Source organism: Camelina sativa, chromosome 2 (genome assembly GCF_030686135.1).
Source record: "Camelina sativa cultivar CO46 ecotype springtype chromosome 2, ASM3068613v1".
NCBI classification, from domain to species: Eukaryota; Viridiplantae; Streptophyta; class Magnoliopsida; order Brassicales; family Brassicaceae; genus Camelina; species Camelina sativa.
This window is the reverse complement of record NC_141881.1, coordinates 20,748,333-20,756,050: the sequence shown is the minus strand read 5'-3', so window position 1 is coordinate 20,756,050 and position 7,718 is coordinate 20,748,333. Positions and strand designations below refer to the sequence as shown.

General features: G+C 33.8%; 1 non-coding gene and 1 pseudogene across 2 annotated transcripts; both read right to left on the bottom strand.

Annotated features, from left to right (window-relative positions):
* Positions 1–255: 255 nt before the first annotated feature.
* LOC147948950 (uncharacterized) lies at positions 256–1,414 on the bottom strand (annotated as a pseudogene). Its single transcript, XR_015568567.1, has 5 exons — positions 1,376–1,414; positions 1,194–1,228; positions 788–1,091; positions 524–676; positions 256–413 (listed from the first exon to the last, which is right to left on the bottom strand). The product of XR_015568567.1 is annotated as an uncharacterized LOC147948950 (transcript).
* Positions 1,415–5,747: 4,333 nt separating this feature from the next.
* On the bottom strand, positions 5,748–5,819 carry LOC147948949 (small nucleolar RNA snoR60). The gene has a single exon (XR_015586390.1). It is a non-coding gene; the product is annotated as a small nucleolar RNA snoR60 (small nucleolar RNA).
* Positions 5,820–7,718: the final 1,899 nt, after the last annotated feature.

Genomic DNA, 7,718 nt, shown 5'->3' with positions numbered 1-7,718 from the left:
CCAAAGAGCTTTTGTCTTGTCCTAATTAAGGAGAGAGCTTTCTACTCCGCAGTATTCTTCCTTTTCTTCCCCTTCTCCATCTTCTCCATCTTAGCCTTCTCCATCTTCTTAGCCTTCTCCATCTTAGCCTTCTCAAATATCATAAACAACGAAATTAATGAGAGAGGTTATAATTATGCAAGAGTCGCTGGAAAAAAAATTATAAAAAAAAAAAAGAAAAAAAAAAAAAAGAAAACCAAGAACAAAGAGCAAAATTTACGTACATGGATGTTCACAGCCGGTACGCTGTCTTTTACGGAGAATTGGGCGGGTCAAGACGACGAACTACTATATTCCATCCATGTGCGGTACGTCCACTTAGTTCCAGCGCCTTCTCTACACATCCTTCTCCCATAATAGAAATCTCAGCAAGTCTGGAAAATTCGATTCTTTAGTTTATAATTTAATAACTTGAGACAGGGAGGGAGAGGGAGAGCTGGGAAAAATATTCACCAATTTGGGGAAGTAAGAAGGGAAAAACAACCTAGTGGGAACAAAGATTCCGTCGACCAAATCAACTGTGGGAATAACACTAATATCGGTGACCTCTCCACATGAAGAGAAATGTTCATACAACCCGATCATGTAATCAATATTACGCACCGAAGAAGGTAAACCATCTACCTTAACCATCAGCCTAATTAACAAGGAGAGAAGATTATAAATAGCACGCATGATCACAAGAACAGATACTAAAAGCATTGCAGGAGATTAAAATAAATAATAATAATAATATTAATCAACTTACTTGCTTAATTCTCGATCCAAGGGGTAGTTGCTTAACTCCGCAGGTTCTTCCGGCTGGGGTACAGGCTTAACGACTGCAGTCCATCCTCCCAGGTCACGTCCACTAAGTTTCAATGCCTTGTCTCTCGCACCTTCTCCCCAAAAATAAATGAAGGCAGGGACTCCTGAGGATACCCTTTCTGTCTCTGGGAATAAAGAAACGCGCGATCTTTCCGCATTTAGCGAAATGCTTTGTCAACGCGAGACTGAGACGAAACTGATGATGAAACATAGTTTCATATCCCTCTACGGAAATCGTGCTAAGGCTACAATAGAATTTGATTGCAGGAGATAATATTATTATCAGCTAACATGACAACATCTCTCATGGTTAACAAAACAAAAAAAAATGAATGAATGAAATTTACCGTTTTTCACCGTTCAATTCCAGCGATTCCTGACCCTAATGTACACCAAAAAAAAAAAAAAAAAATCTAATCAGACATTCTCTCCACTACCTCAAATCCTAAATAATCTAATAGAGAGAGAGAGAGAAACCAGAGGAGCTTATGCAAATAGGGAGAACCATAAAGAGAAGAAGATTACTTACCTTGATGGCGGATTCGTCCATGGTTGATTTCACAAGAACGACTACGATTCGTGTTTTTTTCTTAAGTTACAATTCATATTTATCTTTTAACCTTATTATTTTCGGACATAACCGTCTCTTGTTTTTGGGCTTTCAATTTAGTTCAGGCCTGTAACTAAGCCCATAAAACAAAAATCATAACCTAATGAGTTTTCTCTCATTAGAGATAATATTATTATTAGCTAACATGACAAACATCTCATGGTTCCCAAAAAAAACAAAACAAAAATAATAAAATCAAATGAATGAAATTTACCGTTTTTCACTGTTCAATTTCAGCGATTCCTGACCCTAATGTACACCCAAAAAAAAAAAAATCTAATCAGACATTCTCTCCACTACCTCAAATATGAAGACCTAAATCATCTAAGAGAGAGAGAGAGAGAGAGAGAGAGAGAGAGAATCAGAGGAGCGTAAGCAAATAGGGAGATCCATAAAGAGAAGAAGATTACTTACTTTGATGGCGGATTCGTCCATGGTTGATTTCACAAGAACGACTGCTAACAAGGATTTTTGTAGATCTAGGGGCTTTAGGATTGATGAACAAGGTACGATTCGTGTTTTTTTTCTTACGGTACGATTCATATTTATCTTTTAACCTTATTATTTTCGGACATAACCGTCCTCTTGTTTTTGGGCTTTCAATTTAGTTCAGGCCTGTAACGAAGCCCATAAAACAAAATCACATTCCTTGATTCTACAAGTTTAAAAAATCTAACCGGTTTTCAAGAAAAATTCAATAGCAAATATGAATCATATATATAATAGCAGAGTTTTCTCTCATTAGAGAGCTCCACCTCAGCATAATTTTTTATAAATTTTGTGGACTTTGTCTCTAATTTGAAATTATGTGGGTTTTATCCAGTTTTATAAGCCTACTCTTTTTATTTAATTTTCCATAACATAAGTATTTTGATGACAAAATATTAAAAAACGTAGAAATATCACTATCAAGACATTTTTAATCGACATGATTCTAAGATAAACCATCAGCCCAAAACATCAAAACCAGTAAAAAAATTTCGAAATATACAGGAAAAGAAAACAAAAATGGTATTTCTATGTATATTTTAGATTCATAGAAAACAAAATTAAAACAAAATGGAGGTTGGACCAACACAGTTTTAATCTTTTAGATTCATAGAAAATCAACTTAATAACTAGATAAACCAAACAAAAAGAAACGAAACTCTTCACAACAACACATAGAATAATACACTATCAACGAGCATCAAAATAAAAATAACAACAATCTAATCTACTAAACAACCTACTTAGCTTCCACCAGCAAGCGAAACCAAAATAGACTCAATGAACAGTCTTCCCATGACTTACCAGAAGCATCACCAATCAAACAATCAACCACTCTCCTAAATTGAAAGAAAAATGCATATGTGGATGATGAACAAATGAATTCAAAGGAAAAGGACAAAAATAGTCACGAAGAATGACTGGATGAAGAAGATAATTAAGTACGGACACTCTCATTTCAGAACAAAGCTACCAGAAAATTAACACAAAATACGGTAAAATCCTATAATAAAACAAGAACTGCCCAACAAGGTAATAAATGATCTTTGGATAATCGCCAAGTAAAAATGGCCCATTTTGGCCACATATATATTGAGGCCTTAATAATACAATATAGATATATATGAAAGAGAATAACAGCTTACACCATACACAAACACATAGGAAAGGAAAAATAAATAAAATGTGTATAAAAAATAAAAGAGAAAAATAACATTAAAAACATGAAGTTATATAGTAAAAAACGTTTTTAAAAAGGCTCAACTTTGCTTATGGTGGATTAAATTGTCAATTTTTATTATTTTTTTCAGTTAAATCACAAATGTTTATTGACTTTACCAAATTAGACACATAGTTAAGTCAATTAACAGATGAATTTTACAATGTAGTCAACGTTGATAACTTCTGTTAAACAGTGAAACAACGTCGTTTGTAAGTTAAAAAATAAAATAACAGAGCCGCTGCGTATATTGACAATTTTACATAACAAAAAATATATATATTGTCGAAGAATTTGAACCTTAAGCTTTTTCTCAAATTCAGATTTAAGCCGCCAATGGATTCCGTGGGAATCGTCATCTAAACTCCACTGCCATCCCTGGGAATGTCTCAGCGAGGAGATGGTGATCTCCGCCACGAAATCTAGAAAGTGAGATAGAATTAAAATTTGATAAATCGTAATGGAGAAATAGAAAAAAAAAAATCATATTGGAATTGGTTAATGGAAAAACGCTTAAATGAGGAAGAAAGAAAATTTTACTGATAAGTACGCGGTTCTATCGATCGTGAGAAGGAGAAAGTCCAAATAAGAAATTACCAAAAAATATATAAATATGTGTTTGGTTAAGTATTGATTAACTCATCTAACAGGTGGCAGGTTCAAATCACCATATCATGTTTTTTCTTTTAATATTACAAATCGACGTCATTTTACTGTTTAACGGATTTTACCGACGTTGACTTAATACTATAAAATATATCCGTCAGTTGATTTAACTATGTGTTTTATTTGGCAAAATTAACAAAAGTTTGCGATTTAACGTTAAAAAATAATAAAAATTGACAATTTAATTAATATTTTTGCTAACTTCATGCTTTTATTGATATTTTCTCAAAAATAAAATAGAGTGGTCAATAAAATAACAAAGAACCCCTGCGCAACGCGCGGGTTTCATCTCTAGTTACAACAAAGGTTATGGATGCTTTCAGTAAAATATACGTTTGGCTGAAAAGTATCTAAGTCGGATACTAAAAGTTTTGTTATTGTGTGCAAAAATAATGGGTGCGAGCAACAACAAAAGATGAAACAACATAGTATTTTTGGATTATAATTTTTTCATTAGGATCAATTATGCAAAAAATTATAAGCCAACTCATATTGGATCTTTTTGGTGGTATCAGCCATGGACTGAAACCAAGGGACTTGGAGAAACCATTACTTAAAAATTATGGTTTAACGCTAACTTATCTCACCAACTTTGGGATGCTTTAGAGCAATCTCGTGAGTTATTAAGAGGTTCTCATAAAAGTGATTATGAGCAACTCCCCAAGTATATCTACAAGATAAAGAAAGCAAATCCTGGTACAATTGCTGACCTAGAGCTTGTAGGTAACCAAAGGTTTTAAGTACCTGTTTTTTTTTGCCTTAGGTCAATGTTTAAGAGTATTTGAATTTATAAGAAATGTAATAGCAGTGGATGTGACGTTTTTGAAAGAAAAGTTTGACATAATTGAACCCGTAGAGAAGTTTCCTTTGAACGTATTTTGATATTTCATTTGGTTTTTATGCTATACTTTATAATATCAATGTCGTTTCTTTGCATTATGAGCGAGTAGTTTTTACTTGTTTGGTTTTATGGGTTGATTTAAGAGGAATTCATGGTTCGCTTCAATTAGGTTGTTAGATCTTATTTTCGGTTCTATATTAGAGTTCTTTTGGGACATCTTTATTTTAATGCATGTGCTTAGATTGATCACCAAGTGCTGATATAGAGAATGGGAGCTCGGTGAATGTATCGAACTTGTTTTACTAGCTGGTTGACATGCGTCGTTGTCTGCGTAAGTTGAGTAACAGAGTATGAAGACTTTAGATTTTCATTATATGATAATAGCTTGTTAGTTCATTAGTGTAAGATTTTCATTCTATGATAATAGTGTTCAATAGCGAACACAAATTGAAGAACTATGGCTAAGACTAAATAAAAGACTGGGGACTTAAAAACTATGGATCGATCCCAATCTTTTATTTAGTCTTACCATAGTTCTTTCTCTTATAATTCAATTTGTGTTAGCTATTACTCTCTCTGGGATCGATCCTTAAATACTTCAACCGATTAACTGTACACTTGCAGTAGTCGTGTGGTCTTTTAAGGTAAAAGATTTTGAAGCAAAAAATCACACTCATCACAAGCTTTTAGGCGCCGTTGCCGGGAAGTAACTAGCTGCCCATTGAATTTGATAAGAACTTTTCGTCTAAGATACTTTGAATTTTTCTTTTGAATTTTTCAAATTTAGTTTTAATTTTCTTGTTTTTTCGATAACCTCTATTTTCTTTTAGTTTATGTTTTTGGATTTTGTAGTGCATGACTAGGAGTCAACCTTCCGGAACTGTATCTCCAATTCAAGACATTGATAATATGAAAACTCCTAGAATTTGTATAGTGTAAAACTGAAGATCTTCCTTTTAAGGAAAATTAAGAAAACGAGTGAAAAGGACTTTGGGACTTAAAAACAAATTTGCAAGTTCGGAGCAGCCAACTTGGTGGCTGAAAACAAACAAAATAAGGTAAAAAAGATTCAAAGTAGCATCAGAACTTGGAGTTTGCAACATTCATAATGTTCTGAAGGGGAATCCAGGTAAAATCATCATCTGCCGATTTCATGTATTGATTGGTTTTAAAAATAAAAAGATGCAATGCAGTATAAAGTAAACTTATAAAGATAAACTTCGAATGAAATAAAGAACCAAACCTGATCTGATTGAGCAACATAAGAGAATATGACATCAACCATGCCAAGAGAGTCAATATGTTTATGTGTATAGATGTGACTTACGATCCAAATGTTATCAACACCACCAAGAATTGCAGCAGCTAACTTAGATCCAAATATTAGAAAAATGTCATTCTTCATTATATAGTAACAACTCAATCAGAGTGAAAAACAATGGGTTTAAAAAGCATTCTAATAGTCAGAAGTCCAAGCTAACCCCATTCAAAAAGATTGAACCAGCTAGTACTTAGACATCCCTGATCACACTGAGAACAACTTCAACATCATAAGAAGCTTACATACTCAGAAGCTTTCCTTGGATGGGTTACGGGTACTGAAAATATACCACTAGATACAGTGTCTTCCATCACCTTTGGGACTGTGAGACTGAAATCTCCAAGTGGTGCATTATTATAATCCTGATTGGCATCAATGAAGGCTGCAATCTTAGTGCGTGTCTTGACCTTCTTACATGTAGGAGTTATGTAGTACGCATCCATTTTTATGCCCTCATTCACATATTTGAATTTGAGTTTCCAAGACTTGGGAAATAAACTCATAATACTCCTTTGGTGAACTATGTGCATACCATTCTTGAAGACTTTGTTAGCATTTACTCATCAACGATACATATTTCAAGTGTTGATGTTCATTACATAATCCTAAAGCATCTGTATATATCAGCGCATGTAAGCATATAAAACTAGTTTCAATATTTATGTTGACTTTCATACGCGGGGAGAGCAGAGAGTGAGCTTTGCTTGACCGCTTGAGAATGCAAAGCCAGACTATAGAAACACTTTGTCGAGTTTACGTACTGAGGTTCCATTTTTTGTTTTTATCTTCTAGTTGTTTAATATATAAAATTAAACAAGCGACTCATGTAGTTGTAAACAAAATGAAATGAAAAGAAAAGACAACTCAATCAGAGTCAAAGCAATGGGTTTAAAAAAACATTCTAAAGTCATATGTCCAACCTAACCTCCTTTAAAAGACTAAAGCAGTTATAATATAGGGATCCTTGATCACTTCGAGAACAACTTTAACAACATAAGTAGTTTAGTCTCATAAGTTTTCCTTGGATGGCTCGGGGGTCTTGACATGTATACCAGTAGGAGCAATGTGTTTCCATCACCTTTGAGGACTGTAAAATTGAAATCTCCAAACAGTGCATTATTATACTCATGATTGCTCATACAAGCTGCAATTTCATTGCACGTCTTGAACTTCTTCCTAGTAGGAGTTATGTAGTACACATTCCATTTTTAAGTAGGAGATAGGATCAGCGTAAAGAATGTAATGATGACAAGTTGTATTGACAAAATATAGTCTTTTACAATGAGGTTTCTTCTTTTACCTTTGTTCGTCCACGTCGCTGGCTGACCAAGGACATCTCGCTTAATTTCCCTGAAGAAATTGTGTCTTTGAGCTCATCGTACGAGTACTAAAGAGACGATTTAGATGCAATGCAAAGGTACTGAAAGGGACACATAGCTTACAACCTAATTAGTCCCCTTTAACAAGCCAACAACTAGAAAAAAAAAAATCATATACACAAAGGCCTAACTAGTGCTTATACAATTTGTAGAGATATCCATCAAAATAAGAGATAAAGCTGGTAATGACTGTTACATGAGTAGCAACCACCAAGTAACATAAGAAAGACTAAAAAAGCAATATTTGCTTGTGGCTCAGACCCTAATATCTAAAATCAACTAATTTAAAGACCAAATGATCAACCTTTTAAACGAATGAACTATATATCTTTAGGAATCACAGAGCA